The sequence below is a fragment of the Neomonachus schauinslandi genome, chromosome 2 (assembly GCF_002201575.2).
Source record: "Neomonachus schauinslandi chromosome 2, ASM220157v2, whole genome shotgun sequence".
Classification (NCBI taxonomy): Eukaryota; Metazoa; Chordata; class Mammalia; order Carnivora; family Phocidae; genus Neomonachus; species Neomonachus schauinslandi.
The window spans coordinates 135,357,406-135,376,007 of NC_058404.1; the positions used below are offsets into that span (position 1 = coordinate 135,357,406).

Here is an 18,602-nt window from a genome sequence, read left to right on the forward strand (position 1 = left end):
TCTTTAGTGCAGTACTACTCCAGGTTCTAATGACCTCAAGAAGCGTTGTAGTCAAGGATGGGCATTGCTGAAATTCAGGATTTTTTTTTTTTTAAGATTTTATTTATTTGACAGATATAGCAAGAGAGGGAACAAGCAGGGGGAGTGGGAGAGGGAGAAGCAGGCTTCCTGCTGAGCAGGGAGCCCGATGCGGGGCTCAATCCCAGGACCCTGGGATCATGACCTGAGCTGAAGGCAGATGCTTAACAACGGAGCCACCCAAACGCCCCAAAATTCAGGATTTAGAGGAGAAACATGCAAATGATCACTAAGTCCCTTTTCTGCAATTTGCTTCTCCTCTCCAATAAAATGACACATGCACCCCTCATTTTAGCCCCTTTGGAGCATCGGAGAAGAGGCAGGCCAGCAGAAGTGGTCTAGCATTGACTTAGTCTCCTTACTGCTATTCTCATTTTCCTCACATTGCAAAGCTCTTTTTTATTTACTGTTCCTTTTGACTTTTGCTAGAATGGCAGCAAGCTGAGCTCCCATGCTGGCAGCCAGCATGGTGTTTTGGAGAGCCCTGAAATACGAGTTGAGGGCCCAAGGCTGCAGCCACTCCCACTTGTGAACTTGAGAAGCCCCTGTTGAAATAGCTCCCAGCGTCAGGTTTTCATGTGTCCCTGGCTGCCAGGAGCAGGGAGGGGTTAAGATTGCACTTCGTTCTTGGTTTTAGGACCTTTTGGTCCTTAAAAACTGTCAAGGACCCCCACACTTCTGTTTATGTGGTTTGCATCTATCAAGAGTCATTGTATTAGAAATCAAAACAAATTTTAAAAATATATGTTAATTCATTTTAAAATAACAATGATAAAACCATTATATATTAACATCAATTATATATTTCTATGGGGAAAAACCTTCCAAGCCAAAAAAAAAAAAAAAAGAATTAGTGAAGAGTGGAATTGTTCTACAATTTTGCAAATCTCTTTAATGTCTGGCTTAATTGAACACAGGTGGATTCTCCCATCTGCTTCTACATTCCATCTTGGGATACTTCATTTTGGTCGAAGCATATGAGGAAAATCCAGCCTCACACAGGTATGTGGTTGGAAAGGGGGGGATATATTAATAGCCTATCCAGATTATTGTTTTTTTAAAGATAATAGTTTGTTTCTTAAAGTTTGATTACTGTATAGCATCTGGAACCACATCGGTGAACTTTTGGTCTGTCTTGCATGGTGAATCCAGCATTTACCCGTGCATAATTTATAGCGTGCACTGGTCATTTAGACAATATTGGGTCACCGACATAGTAGTCAACTACATCACTGCTCCAACTGACGTGTGTAGAGATCGTCCACGTGTTGACATACTGCGCTACAAAATAAATATTTTAATAATAATACATAACTTCGAAGTATCACCAGCAGCCTCGGGAAATTCTAAGCCAAAGAGTGATGGAGACGCGTTTTCTAGTAGAATTTTGGCTTAAAACCTAAAATTTTATCATTGGCAATAAATAGTTCGCTGTTTTTGAAGCAACAGGCTAACTTCGTTAAGTTCAAGAAAATCTCTGCCCAAGAACCACAATCTGTCAGTTCTTTTAAGTAAACCTGGTGTGCGGTGAGGCAAGCAGCTAGTTCAGCTCACAACTCAATTACCACGGTGCTTTTCTTCCAGACCAACGTTGTGCTCCGGGATGCGAGTGCCTTATGGGTACTTCTCAGTTTGTGTCACACAACTTAAATTTCAAGATCTAATAAAAGTAGCAATTTTTACTGCTTCTCTAAAGACACGCTTAAGCGAAATAGCACTTTTTTTTTTTTTTTTTTTTTTTTTAGCAAGTGCTTGAGATAAAGAGTATCGTGATCCTAACCAGCAGTTTGGTGCCCCTGGCTTGGTGTGTGTGTGTTGATTCCAGCAGTTTTACCCACCATTGCTTCTGCACCTTAGTTCAGTACAAATATCAGTGCAAGTAACATTTGTAGTATATTATGAAAATAGTCTAATATTGCACATTCCGCAAAAGGCACTCAGAACTCCCAGGGCTCTGTGAACCAGACTTTCAGAAGCATTGGTCCAAGGAACCCAAATTGTCAAGAAGCATGTTGCATGCAATCTCATTTGGGAACAGTATTCCTCATCATAGGCCTGGGGCTTCCAACTGGGCTCCCACTGAAACCTGCCAAGTGCAAGACCAGGCCCCGCTGTTGGCGGCCACACTCGGCCATTGGAATACCACCACGTCCTCAGCTCTAAGCAACACAAAGACCGAGAATGCATCTCTGAAGCATTGGAGTTTCTAATGTCTTTTTTTTTTTAATTTTTTTTATTATGTTAATCACCATACATTACATCATTAGTTTTTGATGTAGTGTTCCATGATTCATTGTTTGCATATAACACCCGGTGCTCTGTTCAATACGTGCCATCACCAGGCTAACCCGTCCTCCCGCCCCCCTCCCCTCTAGAACCCTCAGTTTGTTTTTCAGAGTCCATCGTCTCTCATGGTTCATCTCCCCCTCTGATTTCCCCCCTTCATTTTTCCCTTCCTGCTATCTTTTTTTTTTTTTTAACATATAATGTATTATTTGTTTCAGAGGCACAGGTCTGCAATTCAACAGTCTCACACAATTCACAGTGCTCACATAGCCCATACCCTCCCCAATGTCTGTCACCCAGCCAACCCATCCCTCCCACCCCCGACCACTCCAGCAACCTGCAGTTTGTTTCCTGAGATTAAGAATTCCTCATATCAGTGAGATCATATGATACATGTCTTTCTCTGGTTGACTTATTTCACTCAGCATAATACCCTCCAGTTCCATCCACGTCATTGCAAATGGCAAGATCTCATTCCTTTTGATGGCTGCATAATATTCCTGTGTGTGTGTGTGTGTGTGTGTGTGTGTGTGTGTATACCACATCTTCTTTATTCATTCATCTGTTGATGGACATCTGGGCTCTTTCCATAGTTTGGCTATTGTGGACATTGCTGCTATAAACATCGGGGTGCACATACCCCTTCAGATCCCTACATGTATATTGTTGGGGTAAATACCCAGTAGTTCAATTGCTGGGTCGTATGGTAGCTCTATTTCCAACTTTTTGAGGAACCTCCATACTGTTTTCCAGAGTGGCTGCACCAGCTTGCATTCCCACCAACAGTGTAGGAGGGTTCCACTTTCTCCACATCCTTGCCAACATCTGTCATTTCCTGACTTGTTAATTTTAGCCATTCTGACTCATGTGAGGTGGTATCTCATTGAGGTTTTGATTTGGATTTCCCTGATGCCGAGTGATGTTGAGCACTTTTTCATGTGTCTGTTGGCCATTTGGATGTCTTCTTTGCCCATTTCTTGATTGGATCATTTGTTCTTTGGGTGTTCAGTTTGATAAGTTCTTTATAGATTTTGGATACTAGCCCTTTATCTGATATGTCTTTGCAAATATCTTCTCCCATTCTGTCGGTTGTCTTTTGGTTTTGTTGACTGTTTCTTTTGCTGTGCAAAAGCTTTTTATCCTGATGAAGTCCCAATAGTTCATTTTTGCCCTTGCTTCCCTTGCCTTTGGTGATGTTTCTAGGAAGAAGTTGCTGCAGCTGAGGTCAAAGAGGTTGCTGCCTGTGTTCTCCTCTAGGATTTTGATGGACTCCTGTCTCACATTTAGGTCTTTCAACCATTTTGAGTCTATTTTTGTGTGTGGTGTAAGGAAATGGTCCAGTTTCATTCTTCTGCATGTGGCTGTCCAATTTTCCTAACACCATTTGTTGAAGAGACTGTCTTTTTTCCATTGGACATTCTTTCCTGCTTTGTTGAAGAGTAGTTGACCATAGAGTTGAGGGTCCATTCTGGGCTCTCTATTCTGTTCCACTGATCGATGTGTCTGTTTTTGTGCCAGTACCATACTGTCTTGATGATGACAGCTTTGTAATAGAGCTGGAAGTCCGGAATTTTGATGCCACCAGCTTTGCATTTGTTGTTCAACATTCCTCTGGCTATTCGGGGTCTTTTCTGGTTCCATACAAATTTTAGGATTATTTGTTCCATTTCTTTGAAAAAAGTGGATGGTATTTTGATGGGGATTGCATTGAATGTGTAGATTGCTCTAGGTAGCATTGACATCTTCACAATATTTGTTCTTCCAATCCATGAGCATGGAACGTTTTTCCATTTCTTTGTGTCTTCCTCAATTTCTTTCATGAGTATTCTATAGTTTTGTGAGTACAGATTCTTTGCCTCTTTGGTTAGATTTATTCCTAGGTATCTCATGGTTTTGGGTGCAATTGTAAATGGGATCGACTCCTTAATTTCTCTTTCTTCTGTCTCGTTGTTGGTGTATAGGAATGCCACTGATTTCTGTGCATTGATTTTAGATCCTGCCACTTGACTGAATTCCTGTATGAGTTCTAGCAGTTCTGGGGTGGAGTCTTTTGGGTTTTCCACATAAAGTATCATATCATCTGCAAAGAGTGAGAGTTTGACTTCTTCTTTGCCAAATCGGATGCCTTTGATTTCTTTTTGTTGTCTGATTGCTGTGGCTAGGACTTCTAATACTATGTTGAATAGCAGTGGTGATAGTGGACATCCCTGCCGTGTTCCTGACCTTAGGGGGAAAGCTCTCAGTTTTTCCCTATTGAGAATGATATTTGCTGTGGGTTTTTCATAGATGGCTTTTATGATATTGAGTTATGTACCCTCTATCCCTATACTCTGAAGAGTTTTGATCAAGAAAGGATGCTGTACTTTGTCAAATGCTTTTTCTGCATCTATTGAGAGGATCATATGGTTCTAGTTCTTTCTTTTATTAATGTATTGTATCACATTGATTGACTTGCGGATGTTGAACCAACCTTGAAGCCCAGGGATAAATCCCACTTGGTCGTGGTAAATAATCCTTTTAATGTACTGGTGGATCCTAGTGACTAGTATTTTGGTGAGAATTTTTGCATCCATGTTCATCAAGGTAATTGGTCTGTAATTTTTTTTGATGGGGTCTTTGTCTGGTTTTGGGATCAAGGTAATGGTGGCCTCATAAAACGAGTTTGGATGTTCTCCTTCCATTTCTATTTTTTGGAACAGTTTCAGAAGAATAGGTATTAATTCTTTAAATGTTTGGTAGAATTCCCCTGGGAAGCCATCAGGCCCTGGGCTTTTGTTTGTTGGGAGATTTTGATTACTGCTTCCATTTCCTCTGTGGTTATAGGTCTGTTCAGGTTTTCTATTTCTTCCTGGTTCAGTTTTGGTAGTTTATACATCTCTAGGAATGCATCCATTTCTTCCAGATTATCTAATTTGCTGGTATATAGTTGTTCATAATAAGTTCTTATAATTGTTTGTATTTCTTTGGTGTTGGTTGTGATCTCTCCTCTTTCAGTCATGATTTTATTTATTTAGGTCATTTCTCTTTTCTTTTTGATAAGTCTGGCCAGGGGTTTATCAATCTTATTAATTCTTTCAAAGAACCAGCTCCTAGTTTCGTTGATCTGTTCTACTATTCTTTTGTTTCTATTTCATTGATTTCTGCTCTGATCTTTATTATTTCTCTTCTCCTGCTGGGTTTAGGCTTTATTTGCTGTTCTTTCTCCAGCTCCTTTAGTAGTGTAGGGTTAGGTTGTGTATTTGAGACCTTTCTTGTTTCTTGAGAAAGGCTTGTGTTGCTATATACTTTCCTCTTAGGACTGCCTTTGCTGCATCCCAAAGATTTTGAATAGTTGTGTTTGCATTTTCATTTGTTTCCATGAATTTTTTTAATTCTCCTTTAATTTCCTGGTTGACCCATTCATTCTTTAGTAGGATGCTCTTTAGCCTCCATGTATTTGAGTTCTTTCCAACTAGAACTCAATCACAAGAGGAAAGTTGGAAAGAACTCTAATTCGTCTCTTTGTTAGTCAGTTCTTTAGTCAAGACTTTCACATTTTGATCAAGTAAAAAAAAGTAATATTTTCAGGGGCTCCTGGGTTGCTCAGTTGGTTAAGTGTCTGCCTTCAGCTCAGGTCATGATCCCAGGGTCCTGGGATGGAGTCCCAAGTCAGGCTCCATGCTCAGTGGGGAGCCTGCTTCTCCCTCTCTGTCTGCTGTTCCCCCTGCTTGTGCTTGCACTCTCTCTCTCTCTGTCAAAAAAAAAAAAAAAAATTTTCCTGCTAGATACAGTTCTACCAAGTGTAATACACTGGTGAGGAGCATGGTGGCAGAGAGTCGGTCTGGGGGTTCAGTTCCCACCCTACTACTTACTGTGAAATTGGGCTCTCTTTCTGCATTTGAGTTTCCTCACCTCACCTGTAAGTTTTGTATTATGATACCTGCCCCCAGAGAATTGTTATAAGAATTAAATCAGGTGACGTAGATATGGGACATGTGCCTGAGACATGTATGTTCTCAATATATTGTGTCAGTGTGGGAATAGGAACATAAAAGGAATGCCCTAAAACATTTCTAAAAGCCTAAATAAAGCCACTGGCAGGTGGTTAACCTTCAGTTAGATGCACAGCACCCAGAATGTTAGGTGTGGGAAGAGGCCTGAGAAATCACCTGCCCAGACGCTCATTTAACGCAAAAGGAAAGGGATTCAGAGAGGGGTTTGCTGGGGCTGGGTTTCCTTCTCTGCTCCACCCCTCACCTCTGACGTCCAGGCCCACACTCTTTACTAACAGTTCCCAGTTTGCATTTTCCTTTTTCGTTTGTTTGTTTATGGTGACTGCAGTGAAAATGTCCTTAGGATTTTTTTTTTCAGTATCATCTGTGCAAAATCATGCCTTACTTTATTGAGAAAATAAAACACTAGAACTTCAGCCTTGGCCTTCAGCTGTCACACTTCCTGCTCTACTAAGGAAAGGGGCAAGCTGGCAGTTATTTAAAGACAAACGACTTATTTATTAACTTGCCCTCAAGCACTACTTCAAATTTCAAACCAAAGCTATACCCTAAGTGCTATTTCTTTTTTTTTTTTTTTAAAGATTTTATTTATTTGAGAGAGAGAATGAGCGGGGGGTGGGGGGAGAAGGAGCAGAGCGAGAGGGAGAAACAGACTCCCCGCTGAGCAGGGAGCCCAATGCAGGACTCGATCCCGGGACCCTAAGATCATGACCTGAGCCAAAGGCAGACGCTTAACAGACTGAGCCACCCAGGCGCCCCCCAAGTGCTATTGCTATTCACAAAAGGGAGCCACTCTTTTGCAACCTCATTAGAAACAAACCCTAGAGCAAAAGTCAACCTAAGGAGTCTTTGTAAAGTTAAGGATCATCACAGCCGGGCTCTGCAGGCTGATTCTGCCAAAAGGAAGAAACAGATCTATCAAAGCAATGCTTTCAAGTATGTGTCTGGCTCAAATTTGGGTCCACCCACGTGGATGTGTTTTGCCTTCTCCAAAGGTAGTTTTTGTTCCTGCTGGTACCTCTGCCACTGGGCCTTCAGGATGATAGAAAAATGACATGACTGCCCTCTTCAAGAACTTTCTAGCCATGAACAAAAGGCTTGCCTTCATGTAGGTATCTGTAACTCGATTTTCAGGAAGTCTGTTCTACTTCTCAGTGTTTCTAAGGCAGTAAGAATGACACCCTCTTGGCATTTGTTTTCTTAGCTCCGCAGTCTTCAGACGTATCACTCTGTTATTTTGTCATCTCATCTTTGATATGAATTGAATTCATGTTCTTCTAAGTTATATATAATACAAAGCCTTACCAGAACATTGTCTGGATTGGTTTCCCTCTGGGCTGGGTTTTGGCCTTTGGCAAGTATTCTCCCGCTTGCCCGCCCGCCGGGTTCTAGGGAGGCATTACCCCACGATTTTCCTGCGGCCCCTCTGGAATGTGGGCACTCCCGCCCGGGCTTAAACTTGCTGAGAGGCAGCGTGCGTGAATTCTCCCTAACACCATTCCCACCGCTAGCTTGAGGCCTGGCTGCTGCCGCCTTCGCCTGCCTCTGTGCTTCCCAACCGAGGAGCAGCAGTGGGCCTGCGCATCCCCGCTGCTCGAATCCGGGCAGGAGCCCCCTCACGCGGTGGGCCCTGCCTGCGTGCCCTCCCCCCCCACCCACCCCCATCGCCGCTGCCCGTGAGGATCCTAACCCCGCTGTACCCCTCTTCCTCCCTCACCCGCTTCAAGTCTTCAAGCGTCACCTTCCAAGGGTGTCTTTTCTGACCAACCTGCGGTATCTCAGTTGGCCGGCCCCTAACTTTTCCATTATCGCCTTTCTCTCTTTGCTCTTCCTTGGAGCATCTCCCGCAGTCTGCCCTACGGCGTCCCCCCGGGGGAGCGCAGGCTACACGGAGGCGGAGATTGGCGTCTGTTCTGGCCACAGCTGTGGCTGGCAGGGAGAGTAGCTGCTCGGTGAATTTGCTGAGTGAAAGAATTAGAGGCAGCCTACCGACCGACATTTAGCAATCTTTTTTTTTTTTTTTTTTTTTTTTAAGGATTGTATTTATTTGACAGAGAGAGCGAGGGAGGGAACACAAGCAGGGGGAGCTGGAGAGGGAGAAGTAGGCTCCCTGCTGAGCAGGGAGCCAGATGTGGGGCTCGATCCCAGGACCCTGGGATCATGACCCCAGCGGAAGGCAGACGCTTAACGACTGAGCCACCCAGGCGCCCCAGAAATCTATAACTAATTTTTAGCTTTTGTTTGTATTCCTGTAGGAAGACTATTTAACCTGACATCTACCCTCTTGACAAATGCTGAAGCGTACAATCCCATCTTGTTAGCGTCAGACCGGTGTTGCACAGCAGACCCCTAGACTTGACCGTCCTGCACAACTGAAGCTTTATGCCTGTCGAACAGCATCTCTCCGTTCCCCCTCACCCCGCCCCTTGCAAGCACCCTGCTGCTCTCCACTCCTAGGCGTCCGAATTCTGGAGAGACCTCACCTAAGGGGAATCCTACAGTCTCTGCCCTTCTGTGACTGGCTTATTGCACCTAGCATAATGTGGATCTTCCACCTTAGTGTAATCTGCTTTGCGGGAAGGCTTAAATCCTTTCATGTGTTGAATTTGAGCTTTCATAGACCACATGCCGGGTATTTGTGTTTCAAACTCTCACTAGGGTTTGATCTTAAACATTCAAATTTCCTCAGCTCTTGAGGGCACCTTTGAGCAAGGCACCCTCTCTCTATGGGGAGAGCCGGCTGCCTGCCAGCCCAGGGTAGAAGCCTTAGGGTCTTTGCAGCAACACCAGAGAAGAAAGCCGGCCCTCCTTCTAGTCCCACCTACTGGGGAGGTTTAAATATTCCAGTGCAGGCCCCACCCCTTGGCTGCCTATCAGACAATTCACAGAAGTGGGACCTGTTGTGGAGGTCCCATCATGGAACCATCTGGCAGCCCTTCCCTGATCCTCCCAAGGCCCAGAATAGCCTCCCCTGCAGATCCCATCATTACAGATTCCTAAATCAGATTTTTAAACCATTTTATTGAGCTATAACCAGCATACTATAAAATTCACCAATTTACAGTGTACGACTCAGTAGGTTTTAGTACGTTTACAGAGTTGTGCAACTATCACCACAATGTGATTTTAGAGCATATTACCCCAAAAGAAACCTCATACCATGAGCAGTCACTTCCCATCCTCCCTGTCCCCAACCCCTAGCAACCACGAATTACTTCCTGTCTACAGATTTGCCTGTTCTGACATTTTGTATAATGGAGGCAAGCAATATGTGGTCTTTAGTAACTGTCTTATTTCCATTAACATGTGTTTGAGATTCATCCATATTGTAGCATGGATCAGAACTTTGTTCCTTCTTATTGCTGAGTCTTAGCCCACTGCATGCATATATTACACTTCACTCATTTACCACTTGATGTTGCTTCCACTTTTTCACTATTTGTGAATAACACTGCTGTAAACATTTATGTACAGGTTTTTGTGTGAACGGGCACTTGACTTCTCTTGGGTAGAATTGCAGGATCATATGATAACTCTACATTTAACATTTTGAGGAACTGCCAAACTGTTTTCCAAAACCACTGTTCCATTTTACATTCCCTCCAGCAATGTATCCAGTCGGTTTTTACTCTCAGGGAACAGCACCAACCAACCGACACTCCTCCTCCTTGTCACGTACAGGCCCTCATTAGAATGTCTCTTTCCAAGACAAGCCACTTTCCAATATACCTTCAAGTAGGTATCTGGTAAGAAAGTAGGTGACAGCCTGCATCAGCAGCCTCTGAATGCACCAGAGTCTCTGTTCCTCTTTGGGTTTTTCCTGCCACTTCTCCTCATCCTTCCCTCCCTAGATCCAGCCAGGTGAGGGGCCCTTCCTGTAGAGACCACATTCACAGCACCTTCAACAATGTCTCCCCAAGTAACCCGGAAATTCTTTTGAGGACAGGAGGGTGTATCTGAAAGCTGTCATTTAGAATTTATAAGAAGTTCTTTAGGCACTGGTTTTATTTATTTACTTATTTATTTATTTTTTATTATTTTTTTAATATTAGTGTGTACACTTGGTCACTATTTCTCAGCTGAGGATGCCATATTTGAATCAAGACCTCTCTTCTCTTCTTGCTTTAAAATAGAATTGCCAATGTCAGATTTCTAGCTATGGCTGAGGGAGAAACTGGTATAACTTCTCCCCAAAAAGGGTCTATAAAGCTGAACAAAATTGATTATTTCACTGCTCTGGAAATCGAAGAAAGATCTACAACAATCTGAGAGGCATCTATGCTTTAACAAGTGCTGCACAGTGCAAGTCTTTGCAGTTCTTCCCCCGGGCTACTCCCGTTCCCCTGCCAGCTTAGTTGACATGCAGGTTTGGTCAGAGCATGACAGAACGATGAGGACCCCAGCAGTCCAAGAGGACTCACTAGATTTGAAACAGTGGATGAAACCTGAACCCAGTAAAGCTGTCAGTGGAAATGGCCATCTCAGCAGAGTGAGTGGGGTGAGCTAATGGCCCCATAAGCCTGGAATTGTGTGGTTGAGTCAAGCATATTCTTGGATGAGGCTATGCCCATGCACAGTGGAGACCTGGAGGTCTCGCTGATCTACATACTCCTGGCTGACCTTGACACTGCCCACAGTATCCTCAACAGGCAAAAGTGATCAACAGAATATATTCAAAATTAAAAGGCATCAAACTTCAAAAGACACCATTAAGAAAATAAAAATCAAGCCATGCACCTAACAACTGAGTGTCAAACTATGTGAGGCAAAAACTGGTAGTGCATTCATCTGTTTCTCCTAGAAATTCTATCAGAGTTGAAGACTTCAACATGACACTATCAGAAATGAACAGATCTAGCAAGCAGAAAATCAGCTAGGATATAGTTGAACTCAACCCCATCAATCACCTGGATATAACTGACATCTATAGACTATTTCACCCAACCACAGCAGAATACACATGCTTCTCAAGCTTGCATGGAACATTCACCATGACAGACCACGTTTTGGATCATAAAATACATCTTAATAATTTTAAAAGGCTAGAAATCATACAATGTCTGCTCTCAGGCCACTAAGGAATTAAACTAGAAATCATTAGCAGGAAAATCCCAAAATACATGGAGATCACACTAGCCAAAAAGAAATCTCAAGAGAAATTTAAAGATATTTTGAGCTAAATGAAAATGAAAACACAACTTATCAAAATTTGTGAGATGCAGTGAAAGCAGTTCTTAGACAGAAATGTATACCATTGAATGCATATATTGGGAAAAATATCAAATATCAATTACCATTTCCAGCTTAAGAAAATAGAAAAAGAAGAGCAAATTAAATCCAAAATAAGCAAAAGGAGAAAAGAAAAGAAAATGTAGAGCAGAAGTCAGTGTAATTGAAAAACAAAATCAATACAGAAATCAGTGAAACCAAAAGCTGGTTCTTTGGAAAGATCAATAAAATCAGTAAGCCTCAGCCAGGCTATTTACAAAAAGAGAGAAAGAAGGAGGGAGGATACAGATTACTAATATTAGAAAAGAGAAGACATCACTACAAATCCTATGGAAATTAAAATAATAATAAAGGAACACTATTAACAACTCTATGTCCACAAATTTGATAACCTAGATGAAATGGACCAATTCCACGAAAGACACAATTTGCAAAAGCAAATTGCCAAATTGTCTGAATAGGCCTATATCTATTAAAGAAATTGAGTTAATAATTAATATCCTTCCAAAACAGAAAGCACCAGGCTTAGATGGGTTCACTGGTGAATTCCAACAAACATTTAAGAAACAAATTCTATCTGTTCTCTACAATCTTTTTTGGAGATTAGATGCAGATACTTTCTAACTCATTCTAGGAGGCCAGGATTACCCTAATACCAAAACCAGACAAAGACATTACAAGAAAACTATAGGCCATTATCTGTCGTGAATATTAGATGCAGAAATTCTAAAAAAAAAAAATTAGCAAATCAAATCCAACAATGTATAAAAAGAATTATACACCATAACCAAGTGGGACTTATCCCAAGTATGCAACATGAGACTGGCTAATTATCTGAAAATTAATGTAAGCCATCACATCAGTAGGCTAAAAATGAAATTCATAAATATCAACAGATGCAAAAATAGAACTTTACAAAATCCAACGCACATTCGTGGTATAACTCCCAATAAACTAGGAATAGAGGGGAACATCCTCAATTTGATAAAGACTATCTATAAATACCCTACAATTAACATCATACCCAATGGTGAGAAACTCAGAGCTTTACCACTAAGATCAGTTACAAGGCAAGGATGTCCCCACTCACCACTCCTTTTCAAATCATACTGGAAATTCCAGCTTATGCAACAAGAAAAAGAAATAAAAATATACAGTCTGAAAAGGCATAAAACTGTCTTTGTTGGCAGATGACATGATCATATGTAGAAAGTCAAAAGAAATTGAAGAAAAAAACCCGAAACTAATAAGCAAGTATAAAAAAATTGCAGGATATAAGGATAATATACACAAGCCAATAATTTTCCTATATACCATCAATGAACAAGTAGAACTTGAAATTAAAACTGCAATGCTATATTTACATGAGCATCCTCCAAAATGAAATACTTAGGTATAACTCTAACAAAGTATGTACAAGATCTCAAAATTCTGATGAACAAAATCAAAGAACTAAATAAGTGGAGAGATATTCCATGTTCATGGATAGGAAGACTCAATATTGTCAAAATATCAGTTCTTCCCAAATTGATCTATACACTCAATGCAATCCCAGTTAAAGTCCCAGAAAATTGTTTTGTGGATATCAATAAACTGATTCTAAAATTTATATAAAGAGGCAAAAGAACCAGAACAGTTGACAATATTATAGGAGAACAAAGTTGGAAGACTGACACTACCCAACTTGAAGACTTACATATAATAAGTTATAAGTCATAAGCTTACATATAGTAAGCTGTAAGTAAGACTTATAGCTACAATAATCAAGACAGTGTGGTAGTGACAAAAAAATAAACCTACAGATCAATGGAACGGGACACAGAGCTCAGAAGTAGAAACACATTTATAGTCACAACTGATTTTGACAAAGGAGCAAAGGCCATACAATGGAGCAAAGATAACAAAGGGTGGTGGAATAACTGGACATCCACATGCAGAAAAAAAAAAAGAATGTAGAGACAAATGTTATACCTTTTACAAAAATTACCTCAAAATGGCTCATAAACCTAAATGCAAAGTGCAAAACTATAAGACTAGAATATAACATAGAAAACCTAGATAACCTTGGGTATGGCAATGATTACATCTAAGTTGTTGTTACATCATAGTTACTACATCAAAAGGCACAATTCATGAAAGAAGGAATTGATAAGCTGGACTTAACTAAAATTAAAATTTCGGGGGGGGGGGGCCTGGGTGGCACAGTCAGTTGAGTGACTGACTCTTGGTTTCAGCTTAGGTCTCAGGTCGTGATCTCAGGATCGTGAGATCAAGCCCCAAGTCGGGCTCACCAGGGAGCCTGCTGAAGTTTCTCTCTCCCTCTGCCCCTCTCCCCTTCCCGTCCCCTGCACACATACCTCTAAATAAGTAAATAAATCTTTAAAAAATAAAATAAAATTTCTGTCCTGCAAAAGATAATGTCAAGAGAATGAGAAAACATGCCACAGACTGGTAGAAAATATTTGCAAAAGACACGTGATAAAGCACTGTCATCCAAAATATACAAGAACTCTTAACAGTAAGAAAACAACCCGGGTGCCTGGGTGGCTCAGTCAGTCAAGCGACTGCGTTCAGCTCAGGTCATGATCTTGCGGTCCTGGGATCAAGCCCCACAGGGGGCTCCCTGCTCAGCGGGGAGTCGGCTTCTCCCTCTCCCTCTGCTCATGTTCTCTCTCTCTCTCAAATAAATAAAAATCTTAAAAAAAAAAAAAAGTAAACAAGCCCATTAAAAAATGGGCCAAAAACCTTCCCCGGCGTCTCACCAGGGAAGAGAGACGGATGACAGCCTGTGAGGAGATGCTCCGGCGGCCGCTCGTGTGCTCGCTGGGTGCGGACCCAGTACCTCTCTGTGAAGCGGCAGCTGGGGAGACTCTGGTACTCACCATGGCCAACAAAGAGCCCAGGGATTTTTCATATTCCAGATTGATTTCAGCGGCTGAAAACAGCAGTATGCTCATTTCTCATACAGAATCAGAAACCTGCTGACGTCTGAAGCAAGTTGGGTTGCTGCTACTTGGAAAGGGTTTGTCAATGAGGCAACTCAGATTCTGATTCCCTGAGCCAGTCAATGAAACAGACACACCGCACAGTCGGAGAAGGAGGATGAAGATACGGTTGATGTGTTCCAGCAGCAGACAGGAGGTGTCCACTGAGAAGGGAACCTGCTACTTTTTTCCTGCAGAACTCTGCTCCTCCAGACCAAGATGACATTCTCAGGTAGAAAACTGCAATTTGGCCCCACCACATCCTGGCCACTACAACAGAGTTTTCTCTATTCCTTCATTTTTTCCTTCCCCATTCCTTTATTATAAAGTAACTGTATGTGCACAAGCATATTGCATTTTTGTAACAAAATGGCCAATGGTATGTTTTGATCAACGTCAAATGGAGATGGGATGGGGAAAATACTGGTTCTGTGAAAATACCCCTTCTCTCCATTCAAGGCATGCTCATTCAGCTCTTGTCTTTATATTCCAGTAAGTTACTTTGCTCTCACTCTTTAACAAAAAAAGAACAACATAAAAATCCTTACATACCTTGTTCAATTGGAGAATTTTAATGTTTTTCATTGATCCCTATAAAACCAGGGACAATGTTATAACTTGTCTGTAGCTGTTGCATGTAGGGCAATCTGTCTTTAAATAGGGATAAATTACTCTAAATGAATCCTAGATCATTTCCCCTTCAAGTCTTGTTGTCTTGTTGTTTAAATAAACTTCTTGTCTTAAAAAAAAAAGGATGCTCCACAACACACATCATTAGGGAAATGTAAGTTAAAACACTATACATACCTACTAGAATGCCTAAACTCCAGAACATCAATCAACAAAACCAAATGCTGGCGTGGATGTTGAACAATAGGAATTCTCATTCACTGCTGGTTAAGAATGCAAAATGGTATAGTCATGTTGCAAGACAGCCTAGCAGTTTCTTACAAAGTTGAACATACTTCTACCATATTTTCCAGAAACTACAATTCCTGATATTTATCCAAGGGAGATGAAAAATGATGTCCACCCCAAACCTGGTATTTATAGCACACTGATGTTTACAGCAGTTTTATTCATAATTGCCAAAACTTGGAAGCAAGCAAGATATCCTTCAGTTGGTGAATGGTTAAACTGTGGTACATCCAGACAATGTAGTATCATTTGGCACTAAGAAGAAATGAACTATCAAGCCATGAAAAGCCATGGAGGAAGCTTAAATGCATACTACTGAGTGAAAGAAGCCCATCTAAAAAAGCTACATCCTGTGGGATTCCAACTGTATTCCAGCTGTAGGACATTCTGGGAAAGGCAAAACTATGATTCCCGAAAAGATTGGGGGTTATGGGTATGGGGAGGAATGAACAGGGGAAGCAAAGAAGTTTTTAGGGCAGTGAAAATACTCTTTATAATACCACAGTGATGGGTACATAGCATCATACTTTTTTCCAAATCCAAATAATGTACACCACCAAAAATGAACCCTAATGTAAACTATGTACTTGGGTGATCATGATGGGTCAGTGCAAGTTTATCAGTTGTAACACATGTATGACTCTGGTTGGAGATGTAAATAATAGGGAGGCTATGAATGTGGTGACAGATGAGGGGAAGGGGGTGCAGAGCAAAGGATTTATGGGAAATGTCCATACCTTCCCCTCAATTTTACTGTGAATTTTAAACTGCTTTTAAAAAAAAGTCTTAAGAATTAAAAAAAGAAAGAAAAAGAAAAAAGAAAGAAAAAGAAAGAAGAAAAAAGAAAGAAAAAGAAAGGAAAGAAAAAGAAAGAAAAGAACGAAAGAAAGAAGAAAGAAAGAGAAAGAAAGAAACCAAAAAGACAAAAAAACACAGCCTGGGAGAAAATAATTGTAAGTCGTGTATCTGATAAGGGTTTTGCATCCAGGATATATAGCGATCTCTTAAACTCAATACGAAGAAAAACTATCCCATGTAAAAATGGGCAAAGATATGAATGGACAATTCATCAAGGAGGATATACAAATGCCAAATAAGCACATGAAAAGATGCTTAGCACCGTTAGCCATAGGGAAATGCAACTAAAACTACCTTGAGATACCTCTATATCCCAGCTAAAATGGCTATCATTAAAAAGACGGATATGCCAGGGCAACTGGGTGGTTCAGTCGGTTAAGCTTCTGATCTTGATTTCAGCTCAGGTCATGATCTCAGGGTCTGGAATCCAGACCCGTGCAGGGTCCCACATCACTGAGCCCCACATCAGGCCCTGCGAGGGGCGTGGAGCCTGCTTAAGATTCGCTCTCTCCCTCTGCCCCTCCCCGACATGTGCATGCTCACTCGCTCGCTCTCTTTCTCTCCCTCTCTTAAAAAAAACGAAACAGACATGCTGGATTTTGGTGAGGATGTAGAGAAACGGGGACTTGCGTACACTGCAGGCAGGACTGTAAGGTTGCCCAGCCACTTGGGACAGTTTGGCCATCTCTCTAGAAGTTAAAACATAAATATCACATGACCCTGCAATTCCACCTTTAGAAATGGTGACACAAACTGACAGAAATGGAGACACAAACACACAAAGCCATGTCCACAAATATTCACAGCAACATTTTTCATAAGAACCCCAAATTGGAAATAACCCAAATGCCAATCAACCGGTGAGTAGGTCAGGACAATATGGTATTCCTAAAGAGGAATGAAGTACTGATACAGGCAAAAATATTATGCCAGATGCAAAACACTATATACTGTAGGATTCCTTTTATAGGAGATGTCCCGAAAAAGCACATTTCTAGAGACAGACAGCAGAGCGGCAGTTGCTGAAGCCTGGGGGTTGGAGCGGGGATTAAGTGCAAATGGGCACCAGGGAACTTTGTGGAGTGATGGAAATAGTGTCAAGCTGGAGGTCGTGATGCTTGCACAGGGTTACGGTGTGTAAACTGGAACCTGTTATAAGTAAAGCTGTTGAAAAAGAAAAACCAAATAGAAGTGCTGATGATTCGGTTGTTAGCTGCCTTAGCTACACTAGCTGAAGCCTTTGGGTTCCTTTTCCTCACAAACTTTTGAGATTAAAACTGATCAAAACTATACGTAATAGATTACTCAAAAACACTCAAAAATGTTCTCAAACTTATCACTCCTTTAGGTCCTGTCTCAAGCCTGACATCACACATTCTTGAACAGAATACCACCTGGACCCGGTAAACTCAAGCTGGGCGCACACTGGAGAGGGGGTTCTGAGAGCTCACACCCAGGAACCATACGTTGTGCTGTAAGTTTGACTGCAGTTGGAGATTTCATTCTCTCACTGAGAGGACACCTTTGGGTGGACCGTCCCTCAATGATTTTCTCTACCTGGGCCACAAGGCTTTTGCTCTACCCACCCACATCCCTTTTACACATTAGAGAACCAGGCTGTATTTTCTCAGCTCCTTTTAAGAAACTCACTTGCCATTATCAAATACCGTTCCATTCATCAACCCTTACTAAATGACTCTTGATGTTATCTAATGATTTGAGAATGTTCTCCCTGTTGGCACGGGAAAAGGAAGACAATGGGATTAAGGTAGGACAGGTTTCTGATTTGGGTTCATTTGTCTAGACCTGCTTTTTATTTGCAGCCACAACACAGATTCCCAAATAGAGCCCCTCCTTAAGGAGTGACAGATCCTCTGTGGAGGCCAGAATGCTGGTCTCCCATTTCCCCTTCTGCTTTATATATTTGTCACTGCCCCAATCGGCATCTACCTCATAGGGCATTCACCTCTGTCTCTGTCCCTATCTCTGTGACTAGGCGGAGAACTACAGTTCTTGTTCTTGGTGCCAGGACAAAGCCCCGTGCTGGATGTCTGGGAAACGCCGTAGGTTTGCTAAAGCCAATGGACAGGCTGTCTACCATTCAAGGAACTCTTAATGTTAACATCACCTAAATCCTAAGTGGCCAAATGTGGTTACCTTTTCGGTCAGCTCTACCAGGCTGTCACTTTTAACTCGATCTGGGCAACAGAAGAGGAGCAGATAGGAAGAAAAGGAAACGAAGGATTACAAATCAGCT

At 41.7% G+C, this 18,602-nt stretch overlaps 1 long non-coding RNA gene across 1 annotated transcript; it reads left to right on the forward strand.

Annotated features, from left to right (window-relative positions):
• The first annotated feature begins 910 nt into the window (after positions 1–910).
• Positions 911–18,399, forward strand: LOC110591544. The gene is made up of 3 exons (XR_002481028.1): positions 911–1,080; positions 17,694–17,819; positions 18,342–18,399. It is a non-coding gene; the product is annotated as an uncharacterized LOC110591544 (long non-coding RNA).
• The last annotated feature ends 203 nt before the right edge of the window (positions 18,400–18,602 follow it).